Source organism: Neovison vison, chromosome 2 (genome assembly GCF_020171115.1).
Source record: "Neovison vison isolate M4711 chromosome 2, ASM_NN_V1, whole genome shotgun sequence".
Taxonomy (NCBI): Eukaryota; Metazoa; Chordata; class Mammalia; order Carnivora; family Mustelidae; genus Neogale; species Neogale vison.
In genome coordinates, this window is record NC_058092.1 from 203,768,046 (window position 1) to 203,787,788 (window position 19,743).

Below are 19,743 nucleotides of genomic sequence, written 5' to 3' on the forward strand. Positions count from 1 at the left end.
TAAAGTACCTACTAATTATGATTTGGTGAAGGGGGATAGGGTGTGGTGGCTAGAAATGTAATGGGCTATAATCAGAGTGACCCCAAGTACTGGGCATGATTTCAGGAATGGAGCTGGGTTTCACAGAATTATAATGGTTTTATTATCTAACATTTATTGAGTCCTCACAGGCCACACACTGTACTAAGCATGTAAATGTCATCTTTTCTTTTAATTAGCACAGTAGGCATGTGAGTTGGGTACGGTTATTCTCCTCATATTCCAGATGAGGGAATGGAATCAAGAGAAGCTCATTAACGTACCCCAAATCACATAGCAGAAATGTAGAACTGACATTTAAAATCACACTGAGGTGGCTCTAGAACCTGAACACTTCATTTTATTATTTTTTTAAGATTTTATTTATTTATTATTTTATTTATTTGATATATAGAGAGAGAAATCGTAAGTAGGCCGAGAGGCAGGCAGAGAGAGAGGGGAAAGCAGAAGCAGGCTCACCACTGAGCAGAGAGCCCAATATGGGGCTCGATCCCAGGACCCTAAGATCAGGACCCGAGCTGAAGACAGAGGCTTAAACCAGAGCCACCCAGGCACCCCAACGTGAACACTTCATAACTCAATCATGGTGCCTCCCAAAAGGCAGTGTGTCTCTCATTGCCTAGAGTTTATGCTGTGGTTGCAAATGTCTGCTGTCATACTCCACTACCTGCACTGTGTTGCCTTTCATCACAATTGTTGGGTGCCTTTATTTCTCATTATTTCTTTGCAGTTTGGATTAATCTTGTTTACAAAAGTGGCTTTTTCTCTTTTAAAAATTTTCCTAGCTATAACAATCTCTATTTTTCATTTATTAAAGATATATTTTTAAATGATGCTACCATTGGGGTGTCTGGGTGGCTCAGTGGGTTAAAGCCTCTGCCTTTGGCGCCGGTTGTGATCCCAGGGTCCTGGGATTGAGCCCCGCATCAGGCTCTCTGCTCAGCAGGGAGCCTGCTTCCTCCCCTCTCTCTGCCTACCTGTGACCTCTATCTGTCAAATAAATAAATAAAATCTTAAAAAAAAAATAAATGATGCTACCATGTGCGAGCCACTGTGCCAATAGAATTTCCATCTCTGTTGACCAAAAACAAAACAAAACAAACAAGACCCTTAAACAGGGTCAAACACTGTAATGAAGTTACAGTGATGAATAATGCAAAAAAATTTCCCTTCCATCACGGAGCATACCTGGTTGGAGGGTGGGGAGAGAAGGCAGGGACAGGGGGATACAGAAAATAAACAAGTAAATTAATAAATACAGATTGTGCTAAGTAACATAAAAATTAAACAAAATGTTCCTCTGTTCCAGACAACAACTGGAGGAGAGGAACAGTTTAGATGGGGAAGTCGAGGAAGCCACAATTGATGTGGTACCTGGAGGTTGAGAGATTAAGATGCGAACTGTCACGTAAAGAGATTTGGAAGAATATTCAGTGTATAGAAGAAAAATGTGTGTGTGTGTGCGTGTGCGTGTGTGTAGACATTTCACCACAACCAAAGTTCCAGTATTTGGGAGATGCTGGTGATTCAGGTATATGCACCTTCCTTTGAGAATGCTAGCAGTGGTAGGGAGAGTTTTCTGTTAGGGTCCCAGTGTTCAGGACACTCAGATTTGTTTTACAGTCTCCCTATTTTCCAGAGGAAATCCCTGCTAAGTTGTGAAGATTCTTCATCTGCAAAAAAATAAAAGTCACTTGAACTCTTTTCAGCATAAAATGAATACAGTGGACTGGGTGGATAAGAATCCTGGGAAAGGCTGAACGGGCAGCCTCCAGGCTGAGTTCCCAGTAATGACCTCCCAGAATTCCATCACAGTATCAGTTTACTCAGGGAACTGGGATATGGGAGCTGCTACTTCTGGTACAACAGTAAAACAAGAAATGAGAAAGCAAGAAAGCTGTTGCTTCTGCTGCCGGGATCGGGACTGACTGGCTCAGGCGAGATCTACACCTGCAGAATGCACGAGTCCCTGACATCCAAGAGGAGACACAGGGACCTCTGCTGCCACTGCACCATTCAGCAGATAAAACAGCAGAAATGCAGCTTCCTTCCCAGCCTGGCCTTTCCAATGTTGCCCAAGTACATCTGCTAGGCCAGAGCTAGACTATATATTAGCCCCAAGGTCTAAGGGAGTCTGGGAAACGAAGTCTTCAATTTTCTCACCTCTAGCATGCAGTGTGGCATATTACGCGGGGTTGAAATAGAGTTGAGTGAGCCCATCTATTTACCTGCCACAAACCCATTTTATAAATGGATAGTACGGTGTTCAAAGAAAACCTCAGTGTGCATCTTGATCTCAGGGTTGTGAGTTCAAGCCTCATGTTGGGCAGAGAGCCTATTTTAAAAGCAAAGAAAGGAAGAAAGGAAGGAAGAAAACAGAACCACAGACCCTAAATGGAGTCTAGACCAAGTCACCAAATCAGGGCTTCACACCTAACCTAACTGCATTTTCAACCTCAACTGGAACTGTAGTCTTAACCAGTCAGTCAGGAATTTTCTGGTCAGCATCAATGAAGTAATCTGTCACATGGACCCTCATTCTTCTCCACAGAGAGATGAGGTAATTAAAAAAAAAAAACATGAGGTAGTCCACGTAGTAAGACCCTCTGGCCTTCCCCCTAAGGGAAGGTGACCTTTTCTTTTTGCTAACAACTTCTTACCCCCACCCTTTTTCCTGTAAAAGCTTTCCATGTTGTATACTCCACAGAACTCCCTTTCTGTTTACCAGAGGGGATGCTGCCCAAATCATGAATTGCTTAATAAAGCCAATTGGATCTTCAAATTTACTTGGTTGAATTTTGTTTTTTTAACAATGGTTTGCCCAGAACTTTTCTACATCCTGGGAATATCACCAGGCCCAGCAAATTAGGACAGTTGGTCACCCTATGAGGTAGCCAGGTTTGAAGCTCCCTGTAAATTCCTTCAGAGAGACTGATATTGAAAACAGGACTAAGCAAGTAGTAACAGCAGTGATGACTATGTTATGGTGTTGAATTCCACCTCCGATGTCACTTAGACACAGGTTTGAATCCCAACTCCTCCTCTTATTGCTGTGTGACTTTGGCTAATTTATCTCTCAGCCAATTTCTTCTTCTATCCAGCACCTTCCAGTAGAATTCTGTGATGAGGTAAATGCACTCACTCTACATGGGGGTAGTCACTAGTCACATGTGGTTTTCGAGTACATGTGACTCATCTAAGAAACTGGATTTTAAATTAAATAAAATTAAATTTGTATTTTTATTTACTTATTTTTTAAACCACTTCACTGAGGAATGATTGACATACAGAAAACTGTACATATTTCATGTATATATATTGAACAGTATGGAGATAAGTATATACCCATGAAGCCATTACCATAATCTTCCATAAACTTATCCATTACCTGCAAAAGTTTCCTTCTGCTCTCTTTATCTTATTATTACTTCATTGCTATTATTAGCAAATTTGTTAAGTACACAACACAGTACTATGCACTATAGGAATCATCCTGTCTATGTCATAGATCTCTAAGACTTACCTTCCATTACTGAAACTTTGATTAATACCTCCCTATTTCCCTCTCCTCCTGGCCCCTGGCAATCACCATTCTATTCTCTGCTTATATGAGTTTGACTATTTTATTCCTCATATAAGTGGTATTCCTCATACTATTCCTCATATAAGTGGTAGCATGCCGCATTTGTCTTCTGTGTTTGGTTAATTTCCCTTAGTACGATGTCTTTGAGATTCATCCATGTTGTTGCAAATGGCAGGATTTCCTTTTTTATAAGGCTGAATGGCATTCATTGTATTTATATATAACATTTACATTTTTTTTTAAAGATTTATTTACTTGACAGAGAGAGACACAGCGAGAGAGGGAACACAAGCAGGGGGAGTGGGAGAGGGAGAGGCAGGCTTCCTGCTGAGCACGGAGCCCAATGTGGGGCTTGATCCCAGGACCCTGGGATCATGACCTGAGCCAAAGGCAGATGCTTAATGACTGAGCCACCCAGGTGCCCCTATATATAACATTTTTAAATTCTTCTGTTGATGGATGTTTCATTTGTTTGAATGTCTTGGCAACTGTGAAGAGTACTGCAGTGAGTATGGGGGTGCAGATAGCTCTTTAAGATCCTGATTCTGATTTCTTTGGATACATACCCAGAAGTGGGGCTGTTGGGTCATATGGTAGTTCTATTTTTAACTTTTTGAAGAACCTTCATGTGGTTTTCCATAGTAGCTGTTCTACATTAAATTGAAATAGCAACATGTGGCTAGCAGCTACTATATGGGACAGCACTGTATACAGTGGAGATAATAGTTGTGTTTACCTCATTTATTTATTTATTCAACAAATATTTACTGAGTATCTTCCATGAACATCTGCAGGTATCGTGCTAGGGAAAATGTCATGAAGCTTATAATCTAGTGAGGCAGACTCTTATAACAAGTGAAGAAATAAAATAACTAGAGTTTAAAGTTAGTAGTGTAAAGGAAGCGAACAGGATAAAATTCTGCAGAATAAAAGGGGCTCTGGACAGACTTTAGATGGGGCACCAGGAGAAGCCTCTTTGAAGAGATGGCAAATGATTCAAATGTCATCTACCATCATCATCCAGCTCAGGGTGGCCATGTGATATAACTCTGGCCAGTGAGACAGAAGTCAAAACTGGCCGAGTGATGTTTCAGGAAAGCTACAGTTTCTCTGATAGAAAAGGAAATGGTGAACCAATGTGAGGACACTCTTAAAGGCCAAAGAATGGCACGATCTGAGCATCACTAAGGAGAATAACTGCAATGTAGTAAAATAACATCAAATACATTTAAATCTATAAGTTCATAAAGACAATTTTTTAAAAAAGGATCCCTTAGTGGCCATCACTGGAGGATGCCAGTGAATCAATTCATTATTTTGCAAACTAGCAAACTAAAGAAAAGAGTCAAGTATTCACTTTTCCTTTAATTATTTATTATTTACTTATTTATTTATCTGTATCCAGATAGAATCAAGTATTTACTTTTCCATTATTTACTTATTATTTTTATTATTTATTTATTTATTTATTTACTTATCTGTATCCATTGTGGAACATAATAATAGAGGAAGTTTCTCTTTATAAAAGTGTTTCGGGGCACCTGGGTGGCTCAGTGGGTTAAAGCCTCTGCCTTCAGCTCAGGTCATGATCTCAGGGTCCTGGGATCGAGTCCCAAATTGGGCTCTCTGCTCAGCAGGGAGCCTGCTTCCCCCTCTCTCTCTGCCTGCCTCTCTGCCTACTTGTGATCTCTCTCTCTGTGTCAAATAAATAAATAAAATCTTTAAAAAAATAAGTAAAAGTGTTTCAACCAATACATGAAGAAAGAATGATGGAATTAAAATATGAAAACTTTATAACCTAATGAATTAGTAGGTTTAGACATTAATCATCAAAAGCTGCTAATACCACAAAATGACAATCAGACATTAGGCAACTCCAGAGAGCAGAGTACACCACCTCCTACAAAGAGGTCTTGCCAAGACAGACAAACAAACAAACATGCAAGCAAGCAAACAAAAGCTACAGTAACAAAAAAAAAAAAAAATAAGCCTGAGTTTAATTAAACCTGTAGATCCAACTATTAGTTCGCAAGATATAGAAGACAGAGGACATCATTAGGATGAAATCAGGAAAATCCAGATTTTAGCAAATTGGAAATAAGTGATTATTTTGATTTCTCAAAAATAAATTGAGAGGAAAACAGGATGAAGGGAGATCCTATAGATTAAAAGGGATGTCAAGAACATATCAATTGCAAGTATTGGTCCAACTTGCATACTTCAAACTATAAAAAATATTACCTTTCCTTTCTGGGATGATTGGAAATTTGAACACTGGCTATTTGATGATATTCAGGAATTATTCATTTTCTGGTGTGGTAATAGTATTGTGGTTATATTTTAATAGGAAGAGCTTTCTCTTTTAGAGATACATAATAAAACACTTTGGGAAAAAATACAATATCTGGGGCTTGCTTCAAAATATTAAGTGGAGAGGGAAATGTGTGTGGGGAGGGTATAGGTGAAATGAGATTGGCTGCAGGTTGATAATTATTGTGGCTATATGATGGGTCCATGCGGGGCTGTTATACTATTATATAGAATTATATATATAGAATTATATGTACTCTATTTTTTTATGTTTGAAATTCTACATAACAGGAAGTTCAATAAAAAGGGGACTTGGCTCCCTACCTCCCCTTCTTTTGCCGGGGATAAGGAGTTAAGGTCTTAAGGTGCAGGAGGCATCTTCTGACCATGAGGCCAGACATGGAAGGTCGATATATGAAGGATGCTGGAGCCAAAATCTTGAAGGAGGCCAAGTTCCTCATGGAGCTGCTGTGGCAGTCCTGCCATACTGACTTGTGGAAATTTTGTTATAAGAGATAAACCTCCATGTGTTTAAGCCTCTCTGAGATGAGGTTTCTTTTATTCTCAGGCAAGACCATTCATAACTGATACAGTTAAGATCCAGAACACGAGAAGGTACAATCTAGGTGAAGAGCAAGGCAGAGGGCACCACAGTCGGAAGGCTGTGGGGCAGGCCTTCAGAAGGCCAGTGTGGCTGGAGCATCATGAAGGAGAAGGGTGGGGTTAGGATGAGGTTGAAGGCGTAGGCTGGGGCTTGGAGGCCAGACGCCCGGCAGCCCATGGCAAGTAGTCTGGATCATTTGAAGCATAACGGGAAACCAATGACAGTTTTGAAGTAGGTAAGTCACAGTAACTGACATAGTAACGTTGAGGAAGAGAACTCTGGCTGTTACATTGGGAACGCACAGGGGCAGGAGCAGGAGCTGGAGGGAAGGCATTGAGAGACCAAGCAGGAGGCAGCCGTTCAGATGAGAGGGGATGGGAGGCAGGCTGCAGAGATAGACAGAAGAGGACGGTTTTGAGACCTACTTTGGAAGTAAAATAGAAATTATTAAGTTACCAGAGAAAATTAGGAAAAGGTCTAGAATAACACCTGGTTTTTTGACTGGAGCAAGAGAGTGGAATTGAAAGAGGAAAGCTTCAAAGTAGTTACAAGAGCTAGGCTGGCAGATATGTGAGTCTGGAGGTGATAAGAGAGGCCTGAACTATAGATATACTCTTGGAAGCATCAGCGTAATATTGCATTTAAAGTTGGTGGATGAGATCATCTAGGGGAATATGTCAAAGCAGAAGAAAACAGGAGCGGGATCAAATCTTGAGAAACACCAACATTTACACATGGTGTTGAAAAAGGAAAGGAGATGGAGAATGGAGACCATCACAAAAAAGAGAAGGAAAGCCAGGAGGTTATGGTTTTGCTGAAATTAAGAGAGGAGAATATTTCAAGAAGTCCAATATTTCAGCAGTCCAGCTGGAGAATATTTCAGCAGTCCAGCTGCTGCTGAGAAGTGGAGAAGAAAAGAGTCGAGTGGACACTGCTGTTGGCAAGAAGAACGTCAAGGTGACCCTGACAAAAACAGTATCAGAGGAGTGGCAGAACTGGAATCCAGATCTGGGTGAGGGGGCAGGTGAAGAGGTAATGGAGCAAGAGAGGCATCTGTAGAAACTCCCGGAGTCAGCCAGAAAGGGAGCAGACACACAACACAGGGCAGTACCTGGGGGTAGTTCAGGGGTCAAAGTAAGGTTTCCAAAGATGAGAGGTGGTGGAGCCTGTGTGAATGCCGAGGGAAGATCAGTAAAGAGGGGGAATGATGGGATCTAGAACACAAATGGAAGGACAGGTCTTTATTAGGAAGAGGGAAAAGAGGAAAGGAGAAGAGAATGCAGATGCAGGGAGAAGTCTAGAATTGGTGACTAAGGGGTGGGGTAGTTTCCTTCTCTTTTATCAGTGAAACCTGAGGTGATGCCAGCTTTGAGTGAGGAGAGTGAGGGTCTGGGGGAGGTTCGAGAATGGAGGGTGTGAAGACAAAATAGCGCAATATTCAATTTATTCTGAAATTGCCAGGCAGTGTTGGGCGACCACCTAAGGATGGTGATAAGGAATTTTAAGTCATTTTTGATGTTTCAGTAAACATTAGCTATCATTATGATGAAATGCCCGATGGGTAAGGCTCACCGAACCCTAACAACACACTTGCTAAGTTAGGTGTTATTGTCCTCATTTCAGAGAGGAGAAAATCTAGTGCCTCCAAGTTCATTAAGTGGCTGAGAATTAAACAACTAGTTTAGGTGGTAGAGCTGGGATTTGATCCCTACTCCGGTTACCTTCAAAGCGGGAGTTTTCCCTATTGTTCTCAAGGAGACTGAGGTAGCGTCGCCCTATCAGGCAGCACAGTTGCTAGAGCGCCCTCTGGCAGTCCGGAGGAGCACCGGCTTTCCTGGATCACCCCAGGTCCTCTGGGGTTAAAGCAGAGGAAGAAAACTTGGCCAGAGATTCCTGCTGCTTTGAAGAGGTCACACATGTGACTCTGGATCAAATCAGTGGCAACAGTGAGCAACTGCCTTTTACACAGGAGCCAAGTCAGCAGCTAGGGTAGAAACAGCACTTATTTTCAGTCAGTGTTTCTCATTCAAGTATCTTCTTCAAATTCCATGGTGGATAAAAATGGTTTTGTTGGTTTATTTAGTGGTATTAAACAGCATTTGTTATGCTCCTGATTTTGTGGATCTGGAATTCGGGGGAAATAGCTTATCTATTTCATGAAGCCTGGGTGGCTGGGGTGGCTCAAATGGTTATAGGTGGTGGGATGGTTTAACTGGAGCCATAGATCTGAGGCCTGAATTCTGGTTGTAGTTTGTTTCTTCCGTCTTTCTCCACATCATGTCTGCTGGAGGTGAAATGTCCAAGGTAGCTCCTTCATTTCCACGTCTGGCACCTAGGTTGGAATGGCTGGAGCAGCTTGGACCTGCTGGCTGGCCATCACTCTCTCTCCACAGGGTATCTCTGCTGGGCTAGCTTGGGCTGCCTCACAACACAGAGTCTCAGATGGGCAGACTTATGTGGTGGCAGGCTTCAAAAATGTAAATTCAGGGACGCCTGGGTGGCTCAGTGGGTTAAAGCCTCTCTGCCTTTGGCTCAAGTCATGATCTCAGGGTCCTGGGATCCAGCCCCACATCGGGCTCTCTGCTCAGTGGGGGGCCTGCTTCCCCCCTCTCCCCTCTCTGTCTGCCTCTCTGCTTACTTGTGATCTCTGTCTGTCGAATAAATAAATCAATAAATCTTTAAAAAATGTAAATTCATACTGCCTAAATTAACTTATTTTGTGGCATGAAATAATGCCATTGAGAAGACTGATGCTGTAGTTTGGCCACCAAGTCCTTCATGTCTGTACATTTTTGAGAAGCAACACAGAAGTGATTTCCATTCTTTCACCCTAAAATTAGATCGAGGTTGTATAGTGAAGTTAGGCCAGCTGCCAGCCAAGGCTGATTCCCACCAGGCTGCCCCTTCTTGAACTTGTCTTGCAGCCATCTTCAGTCGTCAGAGTGCTTGATCCCATCTGGTTGATCCTGTATCAGCTGCGTGGCCGATGGCCTTGAAGCTTCTACCTCTTTAGCAGAAGTTATATCATGCTAAGTGAAGTTGTTATTGGACACAAGAAGATCCAAAAAAATGTCCCCATGTCTCTTTTTTTTTTTTTTTTGGAAGATCAAGTATAGAGAGGCCTGGGTGGCTCAGTTGGTTAAGTGTCTGCCATTGGCAGAGTCCCTCTGCCTGCCACTACCCCTGCTTGAGCTCTCTCTCTCTCTCTCTCTCTCAAATAAATAAATAAATAAATCTTTGAAAAAAAAATCAAGTATATTTCTTTTTTAAAAAAAGAGTGGGTTGGGCCACTGCCTTTGGCTCGGGTCATGATCTCAGGGTCCTGGGATCGAGTCCCGCATCGGGCTCTGTGCTCAGCGGGGAGCCTGCTTCCTCCTCTCTCTCTCTGCCTGCCTCTCTGCTGCTTGTGATCTCTCTCTGTCGAATAAATAAATAAAATCTTTTAAAAAAAAAGATTATTTATTTATTTATTCGACAGAGAGAGAGAGAGAGATCACAAGAGAGATCACAAGGCAGAGAGGCAGACAGAGAGAGAGGAAGAGGGCTCCCTGCTGAGCAGAGAGCTGGATGTGGGACTCAATCCCAGGACCCTGAGATCATGACCTGAGCTGCAGATAGCGGCTTAACCCACTGAGCTACCCAGGTGCCCTCTTTCTTTCTTTCTTTCTTTTTTTTTAATACTTATTTATTTGAGAGCGATTGAGAGAGCATGACCGAGTGGTGGGGAGGGATAGAGGAGAGAGAGAATCTTGAAGCAGGCTCCCCACTGAGTGCAGAGCCCAGTGCAGGGCTGGATCACAGGACCCTGAGATCATGACCTAAGCTGAAATCAAGAGTCATCCAGCCACTTAACTATCTGAGCCACCCAGGTGCCCTAAATGTCTTCATCTTGTAATGTGTCTTTAAATTCTACTCACAGAGATTTATCTTGAGCCAAATTCAAAAAAGGAAAATAAGCTATATATACCATTTTCTGTTACAGTTCCATCTATATCAGAGAGAGAGATGGAGGGAGGGAGGGAGGGAGGAATAGGTAGATTACAAGTAACCTATACATATGACAATAAAGGAATGGTTTACTTGATTTGTTCAAGGGGTAGTACAATGTAGCAATCAGGAGCATGGGATCACACTGCCTAAGTTCAAATCCTGATCCTGCCACTTACTAGCTGTGTAATGATTTGGGGCAAGGTATTTAACCTCTTCAGTTTCCTCATCTTTAAAATGGTAATAACAATAGCACTTAACCTTGTAAGGTTGTTTACAGAATTAAATAATATGTGAAAAGTCATTTGAATACTGCCTGGAAACAGTGATGAATTAGCACAACAATAACTTTTACATTATTGAAATAACATTTCCTGGGATGTACAATGTGCCAGATGCTGGAATGCTGGAAGTAACAAGCTGAAAAGAGCATAGTTCCTACACCAGGGAGATAGGTAAGCATGGAGCATACATGGAGGTACAATATGAAGTGGAGATTATGTACAAAGGTATCTAGGAGTATGGAAGTGGGAGCACCTCCCACCATCTGGGGAAAATAGGAGATGCTCCTCAGAGGAAGCAATGTTTATGCTAAGACTTACAGGATAAGTAGCAGTTTGCAGAGTAGAGAGGGCAGGAGTGGTGGGTGAATTATTCTGGGCAGAGTAAACCTCAAACACTATGCTGTGTGCATTTCAGGGAACACAGGGAATATGGACTGGGGAAAGGGATAGGAGGGCATGGGTAATGAGGCTGAAGATGCAGACAACAGCCCAAACCTGAAGGGCTTTGTGAACCATTGGAGTAGTTTGGCCTCTATTACGTAGTTGGTTGGGAGTCCTTGAAGACACTAGTCTTAGGCCTGGCTGCTGTGTGGAGAATGGATTGCTAGAGGACCACCAAAGACCCAGGCACCAGTCAGAAAACCTCAGCAGTAATTTAGGCAAGAGACTATGCTGTTCTGCACTACAGCAGTGGCAGGAACAACATAGGTGTAGCTTGGGTTTCTGGCGTAGGTGTCTGAGTGGATGGAGGAATGTGGTCTGTCAGGTGGAATGTCATATTTTCTTCAAAATAATCACAAGGAAGACTATGTAGCAAATGGGAGAATGTTCATCATGTAACATTAACTGATGAAAGCAACCTACTAATTACGTGTGTACCACTGACGACTATAAACCAAGCAAACATACTCAAAGACGAGGTGAGGAAGGGACAAGAAATAAAATAGTTTGCTTTCTTAGGATATTAGGATTGAAGATGGTATCTTTCTGGTTTTTGTTTTTAAAGATTTTATTTATTTACCCAACAGACAGAGATCACAAGTAGGCAGAGAGGCAGAGAGAGAGAGGAGGAATCAGGCTCTCCGCTGAGCAGAGAGCCCAATGCGGGACTCAATCCCAGGACCCTGGGATCATGACCTGAGCTGAAGGCAGAGGCTTTAACCCACTGAGCCACACAGGTGCCCCATATATTTCTGTTTTAATTTATAGAAATGCTCTTGTATCTTTGAAGGAAAAGTAGTATACTAAAGTTATACTGAAATACTGTGATTGAAATTTTGCCTTTGTTTTGGATTTCCTTTAATACCTGGATTAATTTTTTGGTTAAGAACTTAATGGAGATATAATTCACATTCCATACAATTCACCCATTTAAAGGAGACAATTCAATGGTTTTTAAAATAGTCACAGAATTGTGCAACCAAACTCAATTTGACAGCATTTTTACCACCCCCCAAAGAAACCCATACCTATTGCAAATACTCTCCATTTCCCCTTAACCCCTGGTCCCACTCAAACACTAATCTACTTTCTATCTCTATAGATTTGCTTATTCTGGACATTCCACATAAATGAAATCATACAATATGTGGTCTTCGTGACTGTTTTCTCTTCTGAACATAGTGTTTTCAAGGTTCATCCATGTCATAGCATGCATCAGTCCATTTCTTTTTGTGGCTGAACACATTCCATTGCATGGATATGGGATATTTTACTTACCCATTTGTTAGCTAATAGACATTTGGGTCTTTCTGGTTGTTTCTACTTTGGGGCTATTATGAATAATGCAACTACGGACATTTATGTACAAGTTTTTGTGTAGACGTATGTTTTCTTTCTTTCTTTTTTTTTTTTTTAATAAAGTGTGGGAGAAGGCACAAAACCTCTTTCATGTTCCCAGTAATCCTTGTGCAATTTTGTTTAACTTTATTTATTTATTTGACAGAGAGAGAGATCACAAGTAGGCAGAGAGGCAGAGAGAGAAGGGGAAGCAGGCTCCCTGCTGAGCAGAGCCCGATGCGGGGCTCAATCCCAGGACACTGAGATCATGACCTGAGCCGAAGGCAGCAGCTTAATCCACTGAGCCACCCAGGCGCCCCTAGATGTATGTTTTCATTTCTCTTGGGTATGTATTGACTCAAAGTATAAAAGTGCAAAGGGGTACTAGGGATGACTTTTGGGGCAATGGATATATTCTGTATCATGATTGTGGTCGTGGTTACATACCTATATACACTGGTCAAAACTCATTGAATTGTATGCTTACTTGCTGAAATTGATTATATTTATTTTACATCTCAGTAAAGCTATCCCTCAAAAGAAAGGATGGAATGGTGGGGAGATTTGGAGCCATACTGATATGTATAACGTTCCAGCATTATATAATGCTTTCCTGTATACCACTATTTCACATACATTGTCTCATTAAAACCAACCAAACAACCAATCAACCTAAATGAACAGAAGCTATGACTATTCCAATAAGCCAATGAGATAAGTAAGAAAGTATTATTGTGTCCACTTGAGAGATGAGGAAAGCAGACCTACAGGAGTCAGTGAAGTGGTCTGCTCATTCTCATAGAGCTGCTAAGTAGCAGAGGCAGACTTTGTTCCACCTTCCACTTCTGTAGTTTCCTGAGGGTTAATCAAATTTGCTTACAAGAATGGACAAAGAAGCTGCATCTGACTAGATTTCATATGTGGACATAAGAATAATGTCTCCCCCCCACCATGATGGCTCTTCCATGACCTAGAATAAAAATGAAAAAGTGATAACTTAAATCACAGCAACTAGAATAGAATCTCTGAGAAGCAAGAACATTTAAAAATGTCCCACCTTTGATTGCAATGCTCTTTTAAGTTGCTCTAACCCTTGAGCTTTGATTTTATTGAGAATAGAGTGTTCTACATATCTTCCTGTTTTTCTGAGTTTCCGGATATCCTAGGCTTTGGTGTGCTCAGATCCTTTGCCTGTGGTCTGCCTACCCTGCTCAGTAAGGCAGGAGGACTGGCTCCTGTAAGACCGTCTTTCTCAGGCCCTTGGGTCACTTGCCTTCCAGCTGGCATTAGTCAGTGGGAGGCACTGGTGATGGAATGGTAGAATCTCCCTCTCCTTTCCAAGGGCGGCTCTCCAAAGCTGCTGCCATTCTTCCACGCTCTCCAACACCAATGGGGATGTCTGCCTTGACTGTCTCTTCTACTGGTGATCTTAACCCCTGGGCTCCAATTAAACCACTGTCTGCCTGTGTTTTACAGTCAAAGGCTGGTGGTGGCTTCATGCTGTTGCTAATGTCTGCGACGCCTCACTGTCCTCTAATTGGTTTCTCTGCTTCTTCCTCTTTCCCTTTTCTCTCTTCTGAACACCCAGGATGGTTTCTCTTCCCCTGTTCGGACTTTCGATGATAGGCCATCTGTGATCTTGGACTCAGGATTGGACCTAGACTTTACTCACTTTACAGCTGACCCCACTTTTTTTGACATCCCTTTCTAGCCCGCCCCTCAGGCGCATTCAGACATGACATCCATTATTCCACTATGGGTGGGTATATTGTGTCCAAAAGGCAACCTTTAGAAAATTAAAATTTATTTATCAAATTGACTGGTCTATACTCATCTGAAATAATGCATTTAATAGGTCTGGAATCTCTGAATAAACAGTTAGCTGCCCATTTGCTGTATAACAGCATGTTAAATTAGCATAATTAATACTAGTTTCTGCAATAAATAATTTCAAAATCTCACTTACTTAATACAATAAATAAATCTCAGTGACTTGATACAATATACACTTATTTGCTGCTCACAAAGAATTCAATGTGGTCAGCTGGGGGTTTCTGCTTTGTGCAGTCCTTTAGGAAGCTAGTATTGCCCTAGATGTTGTCATCAGGCTTGCAGATGAGGAACAGAAAGAGCACAGAATAGGATTGTGGGGGATGTTTTATGGAGTAGGCCCAGGAGTATCATATTGCAACTTTGGCCACATCTCATTGGCCAGAACTCAAGTAGGTGGCCCTCATCTAATCCTATGAGAGGCTGAGAAATGTAGTTTAACTTAGTACCTAGGAGGAAAAAGAAATGAGCTTGGAAAACACATGGTCAGTCTGTCACAATCTGTCCTTTGGCCAATAAACTTCCCTTGCACTTTCCTCCCATATACAGAATAATTTCCTCCCCACTCTACCCCAAGAATGTCATCCTAAGTCACTGAATCCAGTAAAAGCCTTGGGAGATGTTCAGGCATCTCCAGCTGGTACACATGTGGTTCTTTTTGGTTGAGTAATTTGTAAGCTAAGAAGAAGAGCTATCTGTCCTCTGTCCTTTTCTCATCCTCAAAAAGACAGTAGCAAATAGAAACAAATAACCTCAGTGTCCCAGTTAGAAAGGGGGGAAAAAATGAAAGATATATAGAGTCAATGCTGGTCCAAAGCTTTAAAGCAGGCATTCTTTTCCCTGATCAGGAAACATCATGAAATGTTTTGATTGTACTCTGTTTCTCCTCTATGACAGGGAGGATTTCATCCATAGTAAGATGTTTGCCTTGCCACAGAGATGGCACATTCAAATAAAATCTGTCTCTGCTAATAACTTTTATTCTGGGAAGGAGTCCTAATTTAGATTCTTCTATATGGTTAAAAGAGGAGAAAGAGTTTCTCTTGAGCCCAAAGGTCTTTTTTTTTTTTTTTAAGATTTTATTTATTTATTCGAGAGAGAGAGAGAGAGCACAAGATGGGGGAAGGAAGCAGACTCCCCGTTGAGCAGGGAGCCTGTTGTGGGGCTCAATCCTGTGATCCTGGGACTTGGGAATTATGACCTGAGCTGAAGGCAGATGCTTAACTGACTGAGCCACTCAGGTGCCCTGAGCCCACAAGATCTTGACTGCCTTCAGCTCAAAACTGTCTGCACGCTAAAGTGGCATTTTGGGGAAGATTTGTTCTGAGACTCTTCATTACAATAACAATAATCATTATCATTATAATGATAAGCTAAATTTTACTGAGCATTTATCATGGGACAGACATGATAAATTTTATATTTATTATATTCATTATAAAAACTCTATAAAGCAGACACCATAATCTTCATTTTACCAATAAGGGAACTGATGTTTAGAGAAGTTAATTTGCTTAGAATCACATAACTAATAACCAGTGGAGCCATTATTTGAGTTTGGGTCTGTCTGACTGTGAAACTCCTGCTCTTAGGCAGTAGACTATACTCTCAGATTAGAAGATGTTTCTCACCTACTTCTGGGGAGAGTTTCCAAACTTAATTCTAAAGCTCAAATCTTGATCTCACAATTTGGCCAATACCATATTAATAATTGCTGTAGGTAGGAATAACCTGGTAAAATTAGTGGGACAAAAATTACCTGGTGGTAAAATTGGTGGGACAAAGTTTGATAAGAAATAGGATATAGGGGCACCTGGGTGGCTCAGTGGGTTAAGCCTCTGCCTTTGGCTTAGGTCATGGTCTCAGGGTCCTGGTATGGAGCCATGTGCCAGGCTCTCTGCTCGGTAGGGAGCCTCCTTCCTACTCTCTCTCTGCCTGCTTGTAACCTCTCTCTCTGGTTGTCAAATAAATAAATAAAATCTTTAAAAAACAAAAAAGAAATAATATATATGCATATTTTCAAAGTATGTTTATTAATTATAAAGAGAGTAGGTGTAACTTTATAGCGGAGAAACCAGGCACAATGCACTGTAAACATGTAATGAAAGTTAACATATTAATGTCACGGGACTCCTGAAATGATGCACGCAGAAGGGCACAGCATTACTTCTGTGGTATTCTTGTAAAAAATGTATAACCTGAATTTAATCAAAAGGACATTAGGGGGGCACCTGGGTGGCTCAGCGGGTTAAGCCGCTGCCTTCGGCTCAGGTCATGATCTCGGGGTCCCGGGATCGAGTCCCGCATGGGGCTCTCTGCTCAGCAGGGAGCCTGCTTCCTCCTCTCTCTCTCTCTGCCTGCCTCTCTGCCTACTTGTGATCTCTCTCTGTCAAATAAATAAATAAAATCTTTAAAAAAAAAAAAAAAGGACATTAGGTATACTCAACTTGAAGGTAATTCTACAAAATAACTGGCCAGTACTCTCCAAAAGTGTCAATCTCATAAAAGACAAAGAGACACCAAGAAATTACATTAGACTGAAGAAAATATGAGAAAAGAAATATGAGACTATATAAGAATATAAGAAAATAAGAGAACTAAATGCAACGTGTGATTCTGGATTGGATCCAGGACCATAAAAAAACAAAAAATATTAGTGTGACAATTAGTAACATTTCAATAAGATGTTTATTAGATAATAGTATGATATTAAAGTTAATTTTTTGATTTTCATAATTGTACTATCTCTTTTTTTTTAAAGATTTTTATTTATTTATTTGACAGAGAGAGATCACAAGTAGGCAGAGAGAGAGAGAGAGAGAGGAGGAAGCAGGCTCCCTGCCGAGCAGAGAGCCTGATGCGGGGCTCGATCCCAGGACCCTGGGATCATGACCTGAGCCGAAGGCAGAGGCTTAACCCACTGAACCACCCAGGCGCCCTGTACTATCTTTTTAAAGAAGAATTTATTTATTTATTTGCCAGAGAGAGAGAGAGAGAGAAGCAGGGGAAGCGGCAGGCAGAAGAAGAAGGAAAAGCAGGGCTCCCCACTGAGCAGGGAGCCTGACGTGGGGCTCTGTCCCAGGACCCCAGGATCATGACCTGAGCTGAAAGCAGATGCCTAACCGACTGAGCCACCCACGTGCCCCTTTAATTACACTATCTTTATGTAAGTTGTGAAGCTGGGTGAAGGATAGACGAGAACTGATTATTACTTTTCGGTGATGAGTTGTTGGTTTGTTTTTTGTTTCCCTCCCCCACTCCTTTGGCACCTTATTTGTAAGTCTGAAATTATTTTAAAATAAAAAGTTAAAAAAAAGCCTTATCTTCCCAGTTTACTTGTTAAAAGTTGTTTATCCATTGAAATCCTGTCTGAACTAAAAGTAAATGGACTGTAAGTACGTCTTCACCAGCTTTCTCATCTGTTCTGCATTCTGTGTTCTGTCTCTAATAGGCTGTCACGTTCCTTTGTCCAGATGGTGCCAGGCTCAATGGTGCCAGATCTAAGAGAGAGCTATTTACACCCTAGACAGCATACACTTGTATATTCATTATGACAATTTTCTGGCAAATGAAAGAAAAATGTTTTGTGCTAACAAAATCACTGTATTATGACAGTTTACCATCATATGGAAGTAAAGTGTCTTGGGAAGGGCATCCCCCCCACCCCCGATTCACATCAAAGAACATGATGGATCAGCAGTATACGGGAGGCACTCCAAAGCTACCAGCAGGGAAAAATCTCTCCTTCTCTACGTTAGATCTTGTCACAGGCCATCTCCTGGCCGTAGGATAACCCTTTTCCTCACCTAACCCTCAGCCACATAATGGAAACCTGTCAGATTTTTGAAATGTTCTGAGGCGTGGTGTCCCCAGGTTGGTTGTGGGACCAGACGAAGTGTAAAGAGGAACAGCTACAGGAGCAATAGTTAGACCTCAGAGCTATGAGATAGTTAATTCTCAAAGTTTTCTCCAAAGGTTGCTGAATAGCAGAGAGTGTTATTAAACACTGACAGAGTTTTAGCTCCGGCAGTCCAGAGCTCAGAAGGGTTCCAGGCCCAAAGCCATTTATTTCATATTCTCTTGGTTTCATCTTCCTTTGTGTATCAGTTTTGTCTGGAGACTAGGGCCCTCACTGCTAATAAATGGCTTAAAGGAGCCGATGGGGACATATGTTTCTTTGTTCATATTTTACAGAAGAAAAAGAAAACCTTTTACCCAATCGTACTCCAGAAACCTCTCCCTTCAATCTGATCCAACTTAGGTCACCTGCATGCTCCGCTACCAATACTCCTCGAGGGAAAGCTGTACTGTGCAGGCCTGAAGTCTGAATCCTATTCAATGGCAAGGTAGTGGGATTATTGAGAGGGGTTTAGAGTAAGCAAGATATATTTCCAAAGCTGAGATAAGGTCAAATTCGATTGAATCTTCTGAAGGAAGAGTGAATACCTGACCCAAATCAGGGCTTTGTCAGGAAAAGGAATGGAGACCATGGAAACTGGGGAAGTGAATTCTCACCCCCTTGTGAGTCTAGGGTGTTGGTCCAACATGACCCTTTACAAATAGGATATTTCTTTGCCATTTTCCCCCCTAAAAACATGGGTTATACCACTGTGGAAAATAGTGTGGAGGCGTCTCAAAAAATTAAAATTAGAACCATAACATGACCCCACAATCCTGCTGTGGGGTATATATCCAAAGGAATTGAAAGCAGGATCTCAAAGAGATATTTGCACATCCATGTTCACTACTCCCAATAACCAACAGGTAGAAGTAACCCAAATGTCCACCAATGGGTGAATGAATAAACAAACTTTAGTATCTACATAAAAAGGAGTATTATTCAGCCTTTAAAAGGAAGACCCCTGTCACAAGCTACAGCATAGATGGAACCTGAGGACACTATACTAAGTGAAATAAGCCAGCCACAAAAAGACAAATATTGTAGAATTCTATTAATATGTCAAATTTGTAGAAATTTATAGAAAATTTATAGTCAAGTTTGTAGAAAAAGAAAGCAAATGGTTAAGTGCCTGACTCCTGATTTCAGCTCAGGTTGTGATCACCTAGGCCTTGCAGGGGGATCCATGCTCAGCGGTACTCTCCTTGGATACTCTCCCTCTGGCCCCTCTCCCCACTTGCACACACATACACTCATTCTCTCTCGTTCTAAAATAAATGAATAAATCTTTAAAAAAAAGGAAGCAGGGGCTCCTGGGTGGCTCAGTTGGTTAAGCATCTGTCTTCAACTTATCATGATCTCAGGGTTCTGGGATAGAGCCCTGTGTCAGGCTCCCTGCTCAGCAGGGAGTCTGCTTGTCCCTATGCCC